The 22,589-nt window shown below is 39.0% G+C and overlaps 1 long non-coding RNA gene across 1 annotated transcript; it reads left to right on the forward strand.

Moving 5' to 3' along the window:
- The first annotated feature begins 367 nt into the window (after window positions 1–367).
- On the forward strand, window positions 368–2,585 carry LOC128296577 (uncharacterized). The gene is made up of 2 exons (XR_008287220.1): window positions 368–488; window positions 2,327–2,585. It is a non-coding gene; the product is annotated as an uncharacterized LOC128296577 (long non-coding RNA).
- The last annotated feature ends 20,004 nt before the right edge of the window (window positions 2,586–22,589 follow it).

Consider the following 22,589-nt stretch of genomic DNA (forward strand, 5'->3'; position numbering starts at 1 on the left):
AGATAGAACCCGTCAATTTTAGTTAATTTTTTGTTCCATAAGAAAAAAGGGGGTGAAATTATGAAATAGGACCTATGTGAAAAAGTTTGAAAATGCTATAGGCTAAATTGAAGTGGCCAAATAAATAGGAGTGCAAAATAGGAGGATTTGCATGACAAACCCCCCATTTTACATGAAGTGGCCGGCCATCATGTTGTTCTAGACAAAATGTGCACTTGATATCCATAATTTATGGTACAAATTGATACAATTTGATAATGGGTTAGGTAAATGTTCCATGATAATGGGTTAGGTAAATGTTCCATGATGGGAATTTCATGTCTTTTGTATTAAAGAATTAAATGGTTGAAATATGAAATTTTATTAAAAAAAAGGGGTGAAAAGAACAAAGTTTTGTCCATCTTTGTTCATCATAGCCTAAAGTTAGAGAAGAGAAAGGAGAGGAGAAAGCTCTTGAATGTTCGGTCACTTGGGGAAGAAAATTAAAGGTCAGTTCATGGCAGTTTGCTTCTATCTTGATGTTCATGAGTTCTTCTTGATTCTACCTTAACTCTTGAAGCATATTTTGGTTTTTGGTTGTGTTGTGATCATTTGGTCATGAATTAAAATGAAGGAAATGGTTGTTGTTTCATGTTCTTTTGATGAAAAATGGAAGATATGTGAAGTTGAGCCAAACAAATGAGCATGCATGTGCTTAGATGCTAAGGGGAAAAATCGGCTAATATGTTGTGCTTTAAAATGATGAAATGGAGATTATACTTAAGTAAAATCATAGATATGTGATGATTGATTGGTGATATACATGTTTCAAAAAAACATGCATGCAAGTTATCTGTGAAAGAGTGATTTGGTAATAAATCTGCTTGGGACAGCAGCAGTAACGTGAATTTGGAAAATCACCATAAATTGTGGGAGATGAGTTAGAAGCTGAATAAATTATGTAATTAAAGCTTAATGAGTCTATTTTCAAATGAAATAAATGATAACATATTTTGAATTCTGTACAATGAGAAATTTGATTCGTAATGAAGAGTGGTCAGATTAGTCAAACAGTGAAACATGGGAAACTTTAAGAAAAATATGGTATTGATTGGCTAAACCAAAAATTCTAAAAATTTTATGGATATAAGATATATGAGTCTATTTTTAGGTAAAATTAATGGCACTTGATTTGGAGTTTCGTAGCTCCAGTTATAAATGATTTAGTGATTGTTGTTCAGGAAGACAGCTTGCAGTGAGATTATGATTATGTGGTAAACATTGACAAAAATTTGTTAATGAGTTGCTTATTGATTTCTTATAAGCTTACTATGATCTGTAGGTGTGGTTGGCCGAATATTGTAAGGGGTTAATACGTAGTTCGTATTTGAATAGTTAGATTAATGTGTTAGTAATCCAATTGTAGGCAGTTTGTGTGTGGATCTCGTCAGCATATCGTCGCAAACAGTTGTGTAACTAACACCCTCTTTCTTAGTCTGGATCGGCAAAAGTCGAAAAGCCGAAATGCCGAAAACCGGTATTTTGTAGATTTTCGAGTGTGCGAATGCTCGTGAGGTAAATCGATTAATGTTTTTGGTAAGCTGCAAAATTTGGACTGCAAAGTGCATGATTTCTGTGCCCTCAATATTTTTGGGCTTAATGGGACAAAATTGGAATGATGGGCCAACGGGCCCAATTCGGTAAGAACCCTCGGTAGTGATTCTGTTAGTACGTGAAAGGTAGGAATATGCATGAAAAGTCCTAAAATAGATAAATTACTGAAATAGCTTTAAAAGTAGAAAATTTACAGTTTTACCCCTAGGAGATAAATTACCGAAATACCCCTAGGGTTAAATTGACCTAAATGCATGTTTGACTGTTGTTATTTACGGCATGCCATGTTGTTATTATCTGATGCATGGGACTGGGTTATTGACGGAGGAAGTACTGAAAGTGGCTTGTCCACGTCTTGGAGGCTTTGCCTCAATTTTTGATAAGCGAGCGCAGCAAGGCCGCAAGCTGTGAGTGTTAAATTTGGGTGGGTTGAGCTATTCCCACATGGAGTGTATGGTGGTACGGGTGGAGTGTAGTGGTTGGTGGGTTGAGTAGTCTCCCAAATGGGCTTGCATATGTTTCGATGTTGCATGTATTTTGAAATGGGCTTATGGGCCATCTTGTTATCTGAATAAGGGCTAAGGCCCGGTTTATTATAGTCTGAAAAGGGCTCGGTCCAAGACCTTGTTACTGAATGGGCTTAGGCCCAATAGGCTTGAGTGACTTGGGCTTTGAATGGGTTTTCCTTACACTGAGTTTCCCCAAACTCACCCTTTTATTTTCATCCACACAGGAAATCCCCAACCATAGTGGGCTTGGAGCTGTGAGGGAATTCGAAGTGGCCACCCGTTTTGGAAGTTTGATTTTCTTCTGGAGAACTGGACATCCTTTTAATTACGTTTGAAGTTTTGGGTTTTTAAATGTAATAAGGCCGCTTAATTATTTTTTATAGTTTTAATATGTATTACTAAGATAGGTATTACTTATTTTAACTATTGAAATTGGATAGCTTTAGGGCGCGTTTTCAAAAACAACAATTGATTTCAAAATAACACGACAACAAGCAAAGCTTCCGCAATGAAAGTATTTTCCAAAATTAATCACTTTTCCTAAAAATGACTTAATCAAATCGGTTTCCTAGAAATATCCATGATGTTAAGGTGTGGCAATGGCAGTATGCATGTCTAGGATTGGATCCGAAGGAGCTTGGTACTTAGCAAATCAGATGGACTCACCACCTCTTTTCGGTTTCCTACCGGTGCATGACTTCCATTCACTTTAACCTATAATGAAATTATCTTTTAAAACACTAAGTAAGTTTTTCTGGATCAATAATATAAAATGTTTTGAACGCTTTGATGTGGCATGTCGGATCCGACCATAACATCTGGGCTTGGTTTGGGGTGTTACACTACTTTTCAGCGATGCATGTTGGCCATTTTTGATAAACTCGTGGAAGACATTATAGAGGTATTCATGGATGACTTCTCGGTATTCGGTGACTCCTTCCATCTTTGCCTTAAAAATTTAAAACGAGTTCTAATGAGATGTGAGGAAACGAACCTTATACTGAATTGGGAAAAATGTCACTTCATGGTTCGTGAAGGAATTGTGTTAGGCCACAAAACTTCTAGCAAGGGGATCGAGGTTGACAAAGCGAAAGTTGAAACCATTGAGAAATTACCTGTCCCTAATTTAGTTAAGGCTATTTGAAGATTTTTAGGTCATGTTGGATTTTATAGATGGTTTATTAAGGATTTTTCTAAAATAGCTAAGCATTTAACGAATTTACTAGAAAATGATGTACTTTTTAATTTCAATCAGGAATTTTTAAAAGCATTTAATACTCTTAAGGATAAATTAATTAATGCTCCAATTGTAGTTGAACCTGATTGGAATTTACCCTTTGAACTAATGTGTGATGCGAGTGATTTTGCAGTAGGTATGGTTCTTGGACAGCGAAAAGACAAGTATTTTCAACCGATCTATTGGACTAGCAAGACATTGACAGCCGCACAAGAAAATTATGCGACGATTGAGAAAGAATTGTTGGCAATGGTTTTTGCATTCGATAAATTTAGACCATATTTAATATTATCTAAAGTTTTCGTTTACACTGACCATTCAGCTCTTCGATACCTCCTTACCAAAATAAATGCAAAACCTCGACTAATAAGGTGGATTTCATTATTGCAGGAATTCGATTTGGAAATTCAAGACAAGAAGGGAGCAGAAAATTTTGCAGCAGATCATCTATCTAGATTAGAAAACCCACATCTCAAGGAGCTTGATGAGCATGAGATAAATGACTCGTTCCCTGAAGAACAACCTTTTGCTATATTTGACTCTGAGGAACCTTGGTTCGCAGACATTGCGAATTATTTAACTGCTAACGTTATACCAAAAGGGCTGACACATTAGCAAAAGAAACACTTCTTTACTGATGTGAAAAATTACTTTTGGGAAGATCCTTTTCTTTTTTGTATATGTGCAAATCAAGTCATTAGAAGATGCGTTACGAAGGCAGAAGCAATTAGAATTTTGGAACATTGCCACTCAGGATCGACTGGAGGACATTACAATGGGACTAGGACCGCACATAAAACACTCGAATCAGGTTTTTATTGGCCCACACTATTCAAAGATGCCAACAGGTATGTTACTTCTGTGATAAATGCCAACGAATAGGTAATATCTCTAAATGTGATGAAATGCCTCAAACGTACATGCTTTCATGTGAAATATTTGATGTATGGGGTATTGATTTCATGGGTCCATTCCTTAGCTCATTTGGGAATAAATACATCTTAGTAGCTATTGATTATATGTCCAAATGGGTGGAAGCCCAAGCTTTACCTACTAATGATGCTAGAATGGTGGCGATGTTCCTTAAGAAACTCTTCTCTCGATTTGGATCACCTAGAGTAATTATCAGTGATAGGGGTACTCATTTCTGTAACTCTCAATTTGATAAAACCCTTAAGAAATATGAAGTTTACCATAGAACAGCTACCCTTTACCATCCTCAAACTAGTGGACAAGTCGAAGTCGCAAACTGAGAGCTTAAACGTATCCTAGAAAAGATTGTAGAGTCAAATAGGAAGGATTGGACAAAGAAAATAGATGATGCTTTATAGACCTATAGAACTGCTTTTAAGACCCCTATAAGAACATCCCCTTACAGACTTGTTTATGGGAAGAGTTTTCATTTACCATTTGAACTAGAACATAAAGCATTCTGGGCTATTAAATTTCTGAACTTTGATCCCAAACTCGCAAGTGAAAAGAGATTGATGCAGCTGAACGAGTTAGATGAATGGCGAACTAATGCATATGAGAACTTACGATTATACAAGATAGCAACAAAGCGCCGCCATGATGCTCGTTTAAAGCAACACAAGTAATTTGAAGTTGGAGACCTTGTCCTGCTATATAATTCAAGGCTCAAATTGTTTCCTGGGAAGCTTAAATCACAATGGTCAGGTCCTTTCATAGTCCAAACCATTTTTCCATATGGCACAGTAGAGGTAAGTCACCCAACCTAAGACACTTTCAAGGTAAATGGACATCGTCTTAAACTTTATAATCGTGAGGATTTTAAAGATAATGGAGAGGATCTACAGCTCCACGAACCTGCCTAAATATCCCCACAAGGTAAAGTCGAGCTTAGACTCTAAATAAGTGCTCCTCGGGAGGCAACTCGAACACTAACCCCACTAAATAACTTTAGTTTGTCTTTCCATTTTGTTTATAATCTAACTGCAGGTATTTTTGGCATACAAAGGCTTGGCACACGGGCGTGTCCTAGGTTGTGTGCTCACCACGGGTAGGAGACATGGGTGTGTCCATGGTTGTGCTAAAACAGGACAAAAGAATCTTCCCCAAGACAGAATGACACACGGGCTGGGAGAAATAGCCACGACCTTGTGCACCACACGGCTAAGGGACACGGGCGTGTCCCAAACCGTGTTGAAACTGCACTTTAATTCCCTAAAAATTAGTAGAGACACGACATACGTTAAATCACCACGGCCATGCGAGGCAGTCGTATGAGTCACACAGTCATGAACACGGGCGTGCCTGAGGCCGTGTGGGAACTTGCACAAACAACTGAAACTTTCAACAAGTCAGAATACAACACGGGCTTAGGCCATAGCCGTGCCCAAAAGCCGTGGGCAACCCTGATTACTAGGCACAGGTGTGCTGGACCCAATATGGGCGTGGGAGAAGCGAACAAATCGCCACATGGCCGTGTGATGCATCCATGTAGGCCACACGGCCTAGACAAACGGGCTTGTCCACAGGCCGTGTACGATACTGACTTAAATCATCAGACCATGAGCACAAGTCATGAACACGGGCGTGTTGGACCTAACACGGGCTTGAAAGAAGCGAACGAACATGCACACGGCCGTGCGACGCGGTTGTGCAACGCGGCCATGCACACCACATGGCTTGGGGACACAGGCGGGTCTAAAAGGCCGTGTGCGACATTGACTTAAAATTTCACGAAAAACACGGGCTAGAAGCACACCACACGGGCGTGGTCCATGGTTTGTGGCCCAAAATAGGGCTTGTACGACTGTGGCCCCTTTTTATTTCCCCCTAACCCTAATTTCCCCCCATTCCTTTAAAAATTCACTATTCACCCATCTTCTTCTTTCCACTATTCCCCCATCGTCTTCATCCAGCCCTTTCTCCTTCTCCATTTTTCTCTCCCGTTTCTTTTTCCTTTCTCTTCTTTCGTACTTCTCCTTCTCCATTTTTATTTCCTACTTCTGCTTCTCTGTTCCTCTTTCCCTTTTTTCTTCCCCTCCGACTACCAAGCCCCGCCGCACGTCTCTGCGCCCTACCACCGACCACCACTCTCAGTTTTCTCTCTTGCACCTCTAACTTCTTTACATTATTTAATCATCCCTATTATACTGATTATTACTATTATTACTCATAGTTCTTTATCACTATTCTATATTATTCCTATTTGATTGATTTATTATTATTACTATTGCTTTATTGCTTTTGAGATTCTTTGTAACACCCCAAACCCGTGACTGTCACCGGATTTGACCACGAGGTGTTACTGGGCTTACTTTACTTATTCCTCTCTTGGAAAATTTTTTTTTTGTTTTCCTTTTTCTGTTCCAGGCAGGCTAGTTAACTGCGTCACTGTCACCTTAAAAATCATATCTCGAGTTCCAGAACTCGAAAATGAGTTCCGTCAATTTTCCCTGAAACTAGACTCATATATCCATCCATGGATTTATTTCTAGAATTTTTGGTCGGGCCAATTGGTACAGTTTATTAGTTAAAGTCACCCCTGTTTCAGGGTTCGACTACACTGACCTTTACGCATTACGACCTGGATATCATCTACTACAGAGATCTAATGCTCATGCCGTTTGTTTCTAATGAAACTAGACTCAAAGGGGAATCTATGCATATAAGGCATGACTTCTAATTGTTTCTGGATAATTTATGGTAAATTTTCCAAGTCGGAGCAGGGGATCCAGAAACCGTTCTGGCCCTGTTTCGCGAAAACCTGAATATCTCTTAAAATACAGCTCATACGGTCGTCTCGTTTCGTCCATATGAAAATATATTCATCAAGGTTCAATTTCATAATTTATTCACTATTTAATTCTACTTCTACTATTTTTAGTGATTTTTCCATCTCACCTCACTACTGCTGGCAGCATCTGGTACTAAAGCAAACAATGACTATTTCATAATTCTTCCATGGCCAACTATTTCATCATACATAATACAAACTATGGCCACCTTATCAAAATTAAGGTTTCTAAGGCTCGTGCCTATAGGTTTTAGATTCACACTCAACCGACCACATAGGCCATCTTCGCATGGCTTAAAGTTTACAACCGAGATTCAACAAAACAAAATAGCCTATACATGCCAAATGTTCTCCTAGTTCAACTACGAAGACAATACCAAAAGATTTCCAGCCGGTGTGATGACTTCAACGACGGTTCCGAGCACGCATAAACGATCACGAGTCCAAGAGACCTAAAATGGGTGACAAGAAAACACCGAGTGAGTTTATAACTCAGTAAGTCATAAGCATTTCACAACCATCCGTTACTAAAATTATCATAAAATGAAATAATGAAACAAGGCCCAGCGTTCCACCATACCGAACTATACCATAGTTCCTTAGACCTTCGGATCAATCTCATACCAAGTCATACATTTACATTTCATATGCTATTCAATAGGATATTTGAAGCAATTTCCATACATCATTTCATTTCCGCAACAATCATGCAATTGAAATCATCACATAGATTTAAAACTTACCGACTCAACTCGAGCATGAACATAGTATCTATTAGCCACGAACTCAAGGTACTTACTCTTTCCGCTGTCCATACTCAACTCGATGAAGACACACCCTCCATATAATTGTTCGATCGAGATATATATATATAGAGTACGCACACACGTGCTTAATACTCGATTTCGCACACTTAGTGCCATGTGATTTAAGCCCGCACACATAGTGCCATACCCTTCGAGCTCGCACACCCAAAGGTCAGTATATTTCCAGCATGCACACTTAGTGCCATATATTTCCAGCATGCACACTTAGTGCCATATATTTCCAGCATGCACACTTAGTGCCAATCTCGTCACCGCATACACACGTATTGCCCGCACACTTAGTGCCGAAAGCAAACTTTCTACACATTTCACTATTTCTTTTACATTCAACAATGTCATCATTCCATACACATACATTTTCATTTACATATCATCTCATTAAACACAATTGCATAGATATTATGATCATTTAAAACAATGCCAAATATATGCTTAATGACTTACCTTGTGTTGGGTAAAATGGTTCCAACTCGGCTATTCGATGTTCTTTCCTTTGCTTTTGCTTGATTCTCCCCCTCTAGCTTCTTGAGCTAATCAATAAATTAACTAGTTTAACTGTCTTGCCAAATATTTATACATATATACATGACATCAACAATACTATCATCATTAATTCATCAATTCACAAAGTTTTATTTCACGAACATTTGACCCATTTTTACCCCATATGGCGAATGCTACATTCATTACCCAACTAGCCATTCAACAATTTTCAGCCTCATTACCACCCTTTTTATGTCTAATCGTCTAAATGAGATCATAAACATGCCTAACTATAGCCGAATGTGCAACATTAATCTAGCATTTCCATTGCATTTAACACTTAACATTTACCCCATCTAGGCCAAATTTTGCTAGCACACAAGCCTTTGGTCGAATGTCCTTGACCTCTAGTCACCCAAAATTTCTTTGTTCTTTAAAATTCATCCAAGACTACATTCGGCACTTCCAACTAATAATTTAGGTGCTCTCAAGCTCATTCACAAGTACTATTATATATCACATTAAGCATTAAATCATTTTGCAACATAAATTTTATAGCATGGCCGAATACTCATGCACATACACACATAACAACAAGAACTCAATGGCACAAAAATCTCCTTTTGTTAAACATTCGAACTCACTCATCTCCATGCTTTCATCACAACAACATCAAAACACTAATTAGGAAATACAACATTCTTGGCGAAATTTAACTCACCTAACAACTTAGTTTCGATCCAAGATTCAAGGAAAAATTTGAACCAATCCTCCAAACTATGCATGCATTTTCAAGAGTGGCATAAAACATACCTTCTTGTATCAAAACACCTTAGTCTAGTAAGCTCCATGGCTGATTTTCTCAAGCTTCCCCCCTTTCTTCTTAGTACATTCGGCCATGCAAAGAAAAATGAGAGAATGGACACTTTTTTTCTTCTTCTCAAGTCATGGCAATTGTAACAAAATGAGAAAGGATGAACAACAAAATTTTTCTCCTTTCTTTTCCTCAACTCACGGCAACAAGGGGGCATCCACGCTTTTTTTTTCATCATTTTCCTTTTTTTCATTTCTTTATTTTCCTTCCATAATGCACTAGGCCAACATGTCTAGGACATGTTTTCTTTGCCCATCATCATGTCATGGCCAGCCACTAACCTTAGGAAATGGGTTATTTGACATGCAACTCCACCCTTGTGTTAACATGCACTAATAAGCCATTTAAAATTAGCCTATCATATTTCACCATGTTTCACATTGATCCCTATTTAATAATTTCTCATAAAATTGGTAAAATTAGAGAATGAAACTTCCACATATGCATGCACACACATAGTAAGCATAGAATATAACAATTAATTATTTTTATGACTCGGTTTAGTGGTCCGAAACCACTTTCCGACTAGGGTCAATTTAGGGTGTCACAACTCTCCCCACTTAAGAAATTTTCGTCCGAAAATCTTACCGGTAAATAGGCTCGGGTATCGCTCTCTCATAAAGTCCTCAAGTTCCCAAGTGGCTTCTTCAATTCCGTGTTTATGCCACAACACCTTCACTAATGGGATTTTCTTATTGCGCAACTCTTTTACTTCGCGCATCAGAATGCGAACCGGCTCTTCTTCATAACTCAAATTAGGCTGAACCTCGACCTCAGATGGAGTAATTACGTGTGTCGGGTCAGACCTATATCGTCGAAGCATCGAGACATGGAAAACATTGTGAATCCTTTCAAGCTCAGGGGGTAACATTAATCAGTACGCTACTGGTCCAACTCGTTCGGATACTTTATACGGACCGATGAACCTCGGGCTCAATTTTCCCTTACGGCCAAATCTAAGCACCTTCTTCCAGGGTGAGACTTTGAGAAATACCTTGTCTCCAACCTGATATTCAATGTCTTTCCTTTTCAAATCCGCATACGACTTTTGGCGATCCGAAGCAGCCTTCAAACTTTCACGAATTACTCGAACTTTCTGCTCGGCATCCTTAATCAAATCAACTCAAGATTTTACCTTGAGAAGTTCATCGAGAATAATGGGGTACGGCATTTACGATCGTATAAAGCCTCGTAAGGCGCCATCTTAATACTTGATTGAAAGCTATTGTTGTAAGCGAATTCAATCAAAGGCAAATATCTTTCCCATGAACCACTAAACTCAAGGATGCAACATCTCAACATATCCTCAAGGATTTGAATTATCCGTTCAGATTGACCATCGGTTTGGGGATGAAAAGTGCTAAAATGCACTTGGTACCCAAAGCCTCTTGCAATTTCTTCCAAAATCGCGATGTAAATCTTGGGTCTCTATCCGATACAATAGAAACAGTACCCCATGCAATCGAACAATTTGGGAGACGTATAATTTCGCCAATTTATCGAGCAAAAAATCCGTAAGTGACAGGATAAAATGAGCAGACTTGGTCATCTATCAACAATGACCCAAATCGCATCTTTCTTACTTGCAAACCTTTCGGTAATCCGGATATAAAATCCATTGTCACTCGATCCCATTTCCATTCGGTATCATGATTGGTGAAGTAATCCCGATGGCACTTGATGTTCCGCTTTCACTTGTTGACATATCGACACCTTGAAACAAATTCGAAATGTCTCGTTTCATACCGGCCACCAAAATTGGCGTTTGGTCATTGTACATTTTAGTACTACCGGGTGGATTGACATTCGACTCTCTGTGAGCCTCGCTCAAAATCATCGAAACAAGTTCAATTCCTTAGAATACATAATCGAACCTTGAACGTCAAGCGGTCATTGTCGTCAATCTGAAATTCGATTCTTCATCCAAACACATTCGCTCGCTTAGCGGCAATTCAGCGTCGACCTTCTGAGATTCAAGTATTTGATGAATCAATAACGGTTTGGCCTCTAATTCGACTACTAGCACCTCCTCGGGTGAAACAGATAAATGAGCATCCATCGCTCTCAAAGCAGACAGTGCCTTGCGACTTAAAGCATCGGCCACCACATTGGCCTTTCCCGGGTGATAATCAATGATGAGTTCATAGTCTTTCAACAACTCAAGCCAACGTCTTTGTCGCAGGTTTAAATCTCTCTGAGTCATCAAATATTTTAGACTCTTGTGGTCCGAATAAATATGACACCTTTCTCCAAACAAGTAATGCCGCCATATCTTCAAGGCGAACACTATGGCTGCTAGTTCAAGGTCATGGGTCGGATAGTTTCTCTCATGCGGATTTAGTTGTCTCGACGCGTAAGCCACAACTCGACCTTCTTGCATCAACACACAACCTAACCCAAGCAAGGATGCATCACTGTATATGACAAACTCTTTACCGGACTCTGGCTGTACTAGCACTGGGGCCTCGGTTAAACAAGTTTTTAGTCGATCGAAACTTTCTTGACAGCGTTCCGACCACTCGAACTTAACATCTTTTTGGAGTAGTTTCGTCATCGGTACAGCTATCATCGAAAAACCTTTCACAAATCGTCGATAGTATCCGGCAAGCCCCAAAAAGCTCCTAACTTCGGTAACATTCCTTGGAGGTTTCCAATCGACTATGGCCGAAATTTTGTTCGGGTCCACCCTGACACCCGATGCGGACACCACGTGCCCCAAAAAGCTAACCTCTCTCAACCAAAATTCACATTTACTGAACTTTGCGTATAACTGCTTATCTCGTAAAATTTGCAACACTAGCCTCAGGTGTTCAGCATGTTCAGTTTCATCTCTCGAATAGACCAAAATGTCATCGATAAATACAACTACGAACCGATCCAAGTATGGCCTAAAAATTCTATTCATTAAATCCATAAATACCGCAGGGGCATTAGTGAGCCCAAACGGCATCACCAAGAATTCGTAGTGACCGTACCTCATTCTAAAAGCGGTTTTGGGTATGTCCGATTCTCTGACCCTCAACTGATAGTACTCTAACCTCAAATCTATCTTTGAAAACACTGAGGCTCCCTTTAATTGATCAAACAAATCGTCAATTCGTGGCAACGGATATTTATTCTTTATCGTCACTTTATTCAACTGACGATAGTCGATGCACAATCTCATAGTTCCATCCTTCTTCTTCACAAACAATCTTGGTGCGCCCCATGGAGAAAAACTCGGTCGAGCGAAACCTCTATCCGTCAATTCTTGCAATTGAACCTTCAATTCCTTTAATTCCGTTAATGCCATAAGATACGAGGCTATTGAAATCAGCGTAGTACGGGTACAACCGATGCGAATTCCACTTCTCGAACCGGTGGCAATCCGGTAACTCCTCGGAAAAATATCGAATACTCACTCACAAACCATCGGTACCGATTCGAGTTTCCTTTCCGTCTCTTTACTTTCAAACACATACGCAAGGTATGTTTCACACCCCTTTTTCACATACCTCCGAGCGGTCATAGAAGATATTATCACTGGCACTCCTTTTGAATCAGTAGACTCGACTCGGACTACCTCGTTATTTACACTCCTCAAATCAATGGTTTTCCTTTTGCAATCCACCTTTGCATCATGTACGGTCACCAATCCATACCAAGAATAACATCGAATTCATCAAATGGTAGAAGCATCGGATCGGTAGGAAAATAGGATTCTCGAATTATTAGGGGCATCTCTTGCACACTTTATCAACGAGTACGTATTGACCCAAAGGGTTTGACACCGAATTACGAACTCGATGAGACTCAACGGTAGAGTCTTTTTGGATGCTAAGGTTTCACATACATACGAATGAGTAGAGCGGGGTCAATCAATGCAATCACACTAGTATCAAAGAGAGTAAAAGTACCGGTGATAACGTCGGGGAGGATGCCTCCTCTCGTCTTGCGGATGGCATATGCTCTAGCAAGAGCACGGGTCTCGAATCGGACAGCAGTATTAGAGGTTCCTCTCGATTACCACCCCTACCTCCGAAATTCTCGGGGCCTACCTCCACCGTCGTTCCACTAGGTCTTGCACCTTGCGTCTTATTCCTCTCATCTAGCTCGTGCAATCTCTAATGAAGTGGTCCCTCAAACCGCATCCATAACAGCCCTATTTGCAGACTTACCCCAACATTCACCTAGGTGTCGTCTTCCACATTGGGGCATTCGGGTTTCTCTTGGCGATTATTGCCCACACTAGCTACCAAGTAGCTCGGAGTCCGTCGATGGTCGGGCTCGATGGAAATTCCCCGATCGCCTCGACTTACTAGTGTCCTCCACGAATTTCTTTACTGATCGAGAACGGAGCTTTACTCACGATCTTTTACGATAATCTCTTGCTTCAAATTCAGCCTTCTTCTTCTCCTTTCCAAGTTCTTCCGCCTTGCGAGCTCGTTCGACTAGTGTTACGAACTCCTTTATCTCCAAAATACCCACTAGCGACTTTAAATCTTCATTCAATCCTTCTTCAAATCTTTTCACATAGCAACCTCATCAGCCACACACTCCGAGCATACCGACTAAGTCTTACGAACTCATGTTCAGATTGAGATCTTGTCATACGGCCTTGCTTGAGCTCCAAAAATTCCTTACGCTCGATCGATGAACCGTTGACTAATATATTTCTTCGAAATTCGTTTGAAAGAAATCCCAAGTAACTTGTTCCTTTGGGACTATGGAAATCAAGGTCCTCCACCAATAGTAGGCTGAGTCTCGCAACAAAGATATAGCACACTTAAGACATTCATCGGGTGTGCATGACAGTTCATCAAACACTCTAATGGTGTTATCAAGCCAGAACTCGGCCCTTTCGGCATCATCGGTAACTATGGCCTTAAACTCCTCGGCCCCACGCTTCCTAATCAAGTCCACAGGTGGTTTACTCAGCCTCACAGGATCGATGGCGATGGCATTACGGGCTCTTGAGGTGGATTATTTAAATTCGAGAATGGTTGGACAGCCGGATTGGTTCGGGCATATTCGCGACCCACTCATTCATCATGGTGAAGAAGGCTTGTTTCGCCCTTCATTTTGATTATTCGCGGATGATCGAGGCTCAACAGCGGTGTCTCTTGCAGGAGCACCGCTACACTTTCAACGTCATCCGCCAAGGGTCTCTCTACCGGGTTCCATTGCTAATCAAAACAAAATTTCAACCGTCAGAAGTCATCACATTATTAAGCACTAACGATTTGGCATGTATAGCTAGACTCACACGCGCTATGGTAGTCCTAGAACCGACTAAACCATAGCTCGATACCAATTAAATGTAACACCCCAAACCCGTGACCGTCACCGGATTTGACCACGAGGTGTTACTGGGCTTACTTTACTTATTCCTCTCTTGGAAATTTTTTTTTTTGTTTTCCTTTTTCTATTCCAGGCAGGCTAGTTAACTGCGTCACTGTCACCTTAAAAATCATATCTCGAGTTCCAGAACTCGAAAATGAGTTCCGTCAATTTTCCCTGAAACTAGACTCATATATCCATCCATGGATTTATTTCTAGAATTTTTGGTCAGGCCAATTGGTACATTTTATTAGTTAAAGTCACCCCTGTTTCAGGGTTCGACTACACTGACCTTTACGCATTACGACCTGGATATCATCTACTACAGAGCTCTAATGCTCATGCCGTTTGTTTCTAATGAAACTAGACTCAAAGGGGAATCTATGCATATAAGGCATGACTTCTAATTGTTTCTGGATAATTTATGGTAAATTTTCCAAGTCGGAGCAGGGGATCCAGAAACCGTTCTGGCCCTGTTTCGCGAAAACCTGAATATCTCTTAAAATACAGCTCATACGGTCGTTTCGTTTCGTCCATATGAAAATAGATTCATCAAGGTTCAATTTCATAATTTATTCACTATTTAATTCTACTTCTACTATTTTTAGTGATTTTCCATCTCACCTCACTGCTGCTGGCAGCATCTGGTACTAAAGGAAACAATGACTATTTCATAATTCTTCCATGGCCAACTATTTCATCATACATAATACAAACTATGGCCACCTTATCAAAATTAAGGTTTCTAAGGCTCGTGCCTATAGGTTTTAGATTCACACTCAACCGACCACATAGGCCATCTTCGCATGGCTTAAAGTTTACAACCGAGATTCAACAAAACAAAATAGCCTATACATGCCAAATGTTCTCCTAGTTCAACTACGAAGACAATACCAAAAGATTTCCAGCCGGTGTGATGACTTCAACGACGGTTCCGAAGCACGCATAAACGACACGAGTCCAAGAGACCTAAAATGGGTGACAAGAAAACACCGAGTGAGTTTATAACTCAGTAAGTCATAAGCATTTCACAACCATCCGTTACTAAAATTATCATAAAATGAAATAATGAAACAAGGCCCATTGTTCCACCATATCGAACTATACCATAGTTCCTTAGACCTTCGGATCAATCTCATACCAAGTCATACATTTACATTTCATATGCTATTCAATAGGATATTTGAAGCAATTTCCATACATCATTTCATTTCCGCAACAATCATGCAATTGAAATCATCACATAGATTTAAAACTTACCGACTCAACTCCGAGCATGAACATAGTATCTATTAGCCACGAACTCAAGGTACTTACTCTTTCCGCTGTCCATACTCAACTCGATGAAGACACACCCTCCATATAATTGTTCGATCGGAGATATATATATATATAGAGTACGCACACACAGTGCTTAATACTCGATTTCGCACACTTAGTGCCATGTGATTTAAGCCCGCACACATAGTGCCATACCCTTCGAGCTCGCACACCCAGTGCCGTATATTTCCAGCATGCACACTTAGTGCCATATATTTCCAGCATGCACACTTAGTGCCATATATTTCCAGCATGCACACTTAGTGCCAATCTAAATCACCGCATACACGTATTGTATTCTGCACACTTAGTGCCGAAAGCAAACTTTCTACACATTTCACTATTTCTTTTACATTCAACAATGTCATCATTCCATACACATACATTTTCATTTACATATCATCTCATTAAACACAATTGCATAGATATTATGATCATTTAAAACAATGCCAAATATATGCTTAATGACTTACCTTGTGTTGGGTAAAATGGTTCCAACTCGGCTATTCGATGTTCTTTCCTTTGCTTTTGCTTGATTCTCCCCCTCTAGCTTCTTGAGCTAATCAATAAATTAACTAGTTTAACCGTCTTGCCAAATATTTATACATATATACATGACATCAACAATACTATCATCATTAATTCATCAATTCACAAAGTTTTATTTCACGAACATTTGACCCATTTTACCCCATATGGTCGAATGCTACATTCATTACCCAACTAGCCATTCAACAATTTTCAGCCTCATTACCACCCTTTTATGTCTAATCGTCTAAATGAGATCATAAACATGCCTAACTATAGCCGAATGTGCAACATTAATCTAGCATTTCCATTGCATTTAACACTTAACATTTACCCCATCTAGGCCAAATTTTGCTAGCACACAAGCCTTTGGCGAATGTCCTTGACCTCTAGTCACCCAAAATTTCTTTGTTCTTTAAAATTCATCCAAGACTACATTCGGCACTTCCAACTAATAATTTAGGTGCTCTCAAGCTCATTCACAAGTACTATTATATATCACATTAAGCATTAAATCATTTTGCAACATAAATTTTATAGCATGGCCGAATACTCATGCACATACACACATAACAACAAGAACTCAATGGCACAAAAATCTCCTTTTTGTTAAACATTCGAACTCACTCATCTCCATGCTTTCATCACAACAACATCAAAACACTAATTAGGAAATACAACATTCTTGGCCGAAATTTAACTCACCTAACAACTTAGTTTCGATCCAAGATTCAAGGAAAAATTTGAACCAATCCTCCAAACTATGCATGCATTTTCAAGAGTGGCATAAAACATACCTTCTTGTATCAAAACACCTTAGTCTAGTAAGCTCCCATGGCTGATTTTCTCAAGCTTCCCCTTTCTTCTTAGTACATTCGGCCATGCAAAGAAAAATGAGAGAATGGACACTTTTTTTCTTCTTCTCAAGTCATGGCAATTGTAACAAAATGAGAAAGGATGAACAACAAAATTTTTCTCCTTTCTTTTCCTCAACTCACGGCAACAAGGGGGCATCCACGCTTTTTTTTTCATCATTTTCCTTTTTTTCATTTCTTTATTTTCCTTCCATAATGCACTAGGCCAACATGTCTAGGACATGTTTTCTTTGCCCATCATCATGTCATGGCCAGCCACTAACCTTAGGAAATGGGTTATTTGACATGCAACTCCACCCTTGTGTTAACATGCACTAATAAGCCATTTAAAATTAGCCTATCATATTTCACCATGTTTCACATTGATCCCTATTTAATAATTTCTCATAAAATTGGTAAAATTAGAGAATGAAGCTTCCACATATGCATGCACACACATAGTAAGCATAGAATATAATAATTAATTATTTTTATGACTCGGTTTAGTGGTCCCGAAACTACTTTCCGACTAGGGTCAATTTAGGGCTGTCACATTCTTACTTAGTTATTGATTCAGTAAGCTTTGGACACTGGCAATATGCTAATAGATTTTAGGGCCATTTATTTTATTGAGTAAATTTGTATTTTGTTTATATATTTAGTACTCAATTAGTTAGTTTTTACTCGGTATTATGATTCTAATTATTTCGTCTGCCTGATTAAGCTGCATTTGGATGTTTGTTCTTATTCGTTTAGTTACTATGTTGATTCGTGTCATGTGATTGCTTTCGCAGGAAACTATGACAAGCACAAGAGGCAAGAAAACTACTGTCCCTGCTTCAAAAAAGCTAAAGGGATCAAGTGCAACCTCCTCGGGTCCCACCACAGAGATACACCATCCATTCCTCTAATTTCCACGAGGGCCCCAGGAGGAATTGTTTCAGACTCTACGTGCCCGACCCCTTGGTGTGGGCCGATGTATCGATTGGGCTGCATTAAAGTAAGTTCACCTAGCTGACTCAGTTCGAGCCCTTCTCGATACCGATCCTTGGGACCGATTTTTCAATATTATTGAGCAAACATACCTAGAACTCACGTTGGAACTTTGCTCGACCTTTCAGTTGTAGACGGTTATGGCAGAGTACGACGACCTAGGCACAGTCTAATTCTGTCTTGGTGGTCTTGTGTGGGAACTGAGTGTCCCAGAATTTGGAGTTTCCTTGGGACTTTATACAGAAGATTTCATGGAGGCTGACAATTTTCTCCATCTCCACCGTCACATCCATTACGCACCTTCCTCTTGTTGGGCAGCCCTCATACCTGCTACCGGCATCTATGATCTCAGCCGCTCCAAAGCATCAACTCTCTCTTCGGCATTGCGATACCTCCACACCCTTTTAGCTCACACCTTAATAGGGTGACGAGAAAGCACCGGCGTCGTTAACACTCACGACGCATACATTCTATGGAGCATGAGACAAGGGTATATTTTTTATCTCGCATACTTCATCGCTGTTGCCTTTCGCCATCAGACCGAACGGCACTGAAATGGAGTTATCAGCATCGACCCTTACGTGACTCGACTAGCTCAATACTTTGGGCTCCTAAACACATCAACACAGTCCTCATCGCTCACACTTATCGGCCAGATGTCCCCACAGACATCCAAAGTATGCTTCATATGAGGATGATAGAGCGTCGTCGTGGGTTCGATCCTCCTCAATACTGACTAGCACGAGCCACCGATGAAGATGACCCTGAGGATATTCTTGAAGATATCCCTTCATTTCATGAGGACCCACCTACTCAGCCACCACCGAGTCATTGACCAGTTAATGTGGTTGCTTCATTCACAGAAATTTCTGCCCACCTGGATCGATTTGAGCAATATTGCACTCAGCGATTCGACAACATAGAGGCGACTCTGCAGCAGATTTGTCAGCAATTCCACATTTCGCCTCCAGCACCACCACCTCACGCATTTTGAATCTCTCAATTTTATGGCTGTTTCTCTATGAGTAACCATAATGACCCCATTAATATAATGCTCTAAACCATTGTTGGTGACATCGCAGTTTCAAAAGGTTCAGTCGATTGGTGCTACTCAGGAATATACAAACAAACCTATGGGAAAAGAGAATCCACGACTGCCATGTCCTGCTCGACCACGACCATAGCCACCATAACACCGACCACCACGATAACCTCCTCGCTTGGCGCTGTGATTATGGAACCCAACCTCTGCCACCACTTTCACCTTTATCTAATGTCAAATGCACATCATTTCCAATGTCTCTAAAACCGCTTTCACTCTTTCAATGACTACATCTAAATTTAGGGCAGTTTCACTTCTCCCCCTCTTATTTGATATTATGCTTATGTTTTCATTATCTATCTTTGTACATTAAGGACAATGTACATCTTAAGTGTGGGGAGGTTAGTCATATCATTATTAGACAACCCCTGAATTTTGTCTAATCCCCAAGTAATTTTTTTTTTCATATCACTATTAGAATAAATTTTGATTAATTCATAATTTTTATTGATATGTTTTTGGATCAAAACATAGGTAATTGTGTATTGATCGTCTAACTTTAAGGCAGTAGAGAATCAAGCATGATAAGTTGACTTTTGAGTATTAAAATTGCTAGGTTTTTTCCCTGAATTGAGGTATTATCTTGAAATTCTAAGTTTACAGGATTGACATCAAATACCCATAATTTTCGCGAGATTTTGAACCTTTTAGAGCATATATCTTTCTTGCTCACTTATTTTATTGGTTATGAGTGTGTCAACATTGATTCGCTATTCTAGAACTTGCATGATTATACATGTCAAAACCACACCTTTGATTTGATATACTAAAATGATAAAGGCACTTAGGTTTCAACCCATTTACCCCATAAAAAGCCTACCCATATAATTGACCCCTAGTGAACCCCCTTGAGCCTTAACCATTGTTTCTTGATTTCCTCCTTAATGATTAACCCACAACTAAACCCTTTTTGATTCGTTAAGAATTTCTCTTTTTATTGACTCCTTTTTTTTATCGAGATTTGATTTTATTAGTTACCTAACTATTTCCGTCCATTTCAGTTGCTGAATTATTATGTACTCTCCAAACTTGTTCTTATTCTTAAAAAAAAATGTATATTTATATTCATTCAATTTCATATTGTTTTAAAGAGCTTGGATAAGTTAAAGTTATTATATTGAGGGAAAGCTCACTTCATTTTAGAAAGTTTTATTTTTGGCACCTGTTTGTAATTCAATAATTAGCTTTATTCTTCTAAGTTGGGTAATTTATTAAATTAATCTCGATTCTAACCCTCTTTTTCAGCCTTTATCCACACCTTTAACCCAAGTCCCATTACAACCCTGTTAAAGACCTTTTGATTCGTGTATCATCTCATTTATAGTGGTGGAGATTTGATTTTCATGCAAGCCTATGGTAATAACTTTTCATGTTTGACTATTGAGTGCTTAATTAGTGAACCTTAAATACTTTGAGTGATTTGAGTGAATCTTTAGTGAGGATGACAACTCTTGTCAATTTGGAATTAAAGGTGATTACTTAGAAAAGGGGGATACCAATGATTTTATGATTAAAATGATCAACTTGGATTGTTTGAAACTTTGATGTTCTTTTAGTTGAATTCTCAATGTGTTATTATTTTTGGATTACTTTGAAACATTATTTATGAGAATTATAAGTTAAGAAGAATTAATTTTATTTGTGAGTTGAGAATTTTGCTTGAGGCCAAGCAAATGCTTAAGTGTGGGGATATTTGATTAACCATAATATATACATATTTTTACCCCATGCTTGGCATATTTTTGGAAGGATTATCACAAGATTTAATGAATTTGATGCTCCTAATCATTTTATTTCATGTTTTATATTCAGGAGAGCTTAGGATAGCAAAAGGAGCAAGAAACGGGCCAAAAACGGACAAAATGGGCCTAATTCAGTGTTTCACACGGGCTAGGCACTTCCACATAGGTAATCCATACGCCTGTGTGTGACACACTGGCAGTCCACACACTCGCGTGTCATGGCCGTGTCGACATTAAACCAAGTCAGAATTGCAGACAACCTGAGCACCTTCACACGAGTGTGTCACACGACCATGTCCCTGTCGAGCTTAAGTCTAATTCTACTCGGAAAAGGCTAACTTTAGGCTATTTTGGGCATTCCAAAGTCTATATAAACATCCTAGAAGAGGATCAAAAGGGGGACACAGAGTAGAAAGCAGAAAATACTCGAAGAACAGCTATCGGAATCAACTCAGAAGTAGGATCTCGTTCAAGACTGAAGATCTCCATTTAATTTCTTTAGAAGTTCTTTGGGTTTCTTTATGTTTTTTTTGTTATCCCAATTTTGATATGTTTTCCTCTATTGTTATGAACTAAATTCCCTAAATACCTAGGGAAGTTGAAACCTAAGACTGATCTTATTACTATTTGAATTATATGATAAATACTTGTTCTTATTCTTAAGTGTGAGATTTAATCCTTGTTTTAATATTTCAGGATATTAATTCAGGTTTTGATGTGCTTATTCAGTGGAGCAAAAGTCCCTATTTAAGAGTAGATCCTCCATAATTAAGCGAAGTTGCATGCAATCCTTGAGATAGGACGACATAAATATGTCGGATTAGAGTCAAATCTAATTAGGGAATCCATAGGTCGAGTTAATTCGAAAATAGAGGTTTTAATTAGAAAGAGATTTCAATTAATGAACCTAAAGTCAGTTGTTTTTAGTCTCGAGAAAGATAATAACATAAATCAAAGATTTCTACGGATTAAGTCAAGTGAATAAATCGTCTAATTCAGAAGTAATAAGTGAAGTCTAGGTGGATTCTTCCTTGGGTATTGTATTCTCCATCGGTTTTCCAAAGAATATTTTCCAACTTTTATTTCTGTCGCGTTCTTAGTTAATTAGATAATTAAGTTTAGTTTAGAAAACATCCCTTCAATTCTTAGGCTAGATAATAAAAAGTAAGTAATTACTAGTACTTTTAGTCCTTGTGAATACGAAATTTCCGGTCTCACCTTAACTATACTACTGTTTGATAGGTGCGCTTGATAGGTGCGCTTGTCTTAGTTGAATTTTTAGTTAGTTTAGCGACCAACAACTCACTAAACATTATATTACAATAGGCCATGAATGAGGTTAATTTTGCTAATTCGCTAATTAATCACTAAAGAGGACCAAATTTTAATAGGCAACGATTGGTTGATTTCCATGTTGTCAATTAACCTTTGAATTAGGGATCAAA

The sequence above is a fragment of the Gossypium arboreum genome, chromosome 8 (genome assembly GCF_025698485.1).
Source record: "Gossypium arboreum isolate Shixiya-1 chromosome 8, ASM2569848v2, whole genome shotgun sequence".
NCBI lineage: Eukaryota > Viridiplantae > Streptophyta > Magnoliopsida > Malvales > Malvaceae > Gossypium > Gossypium arboreum.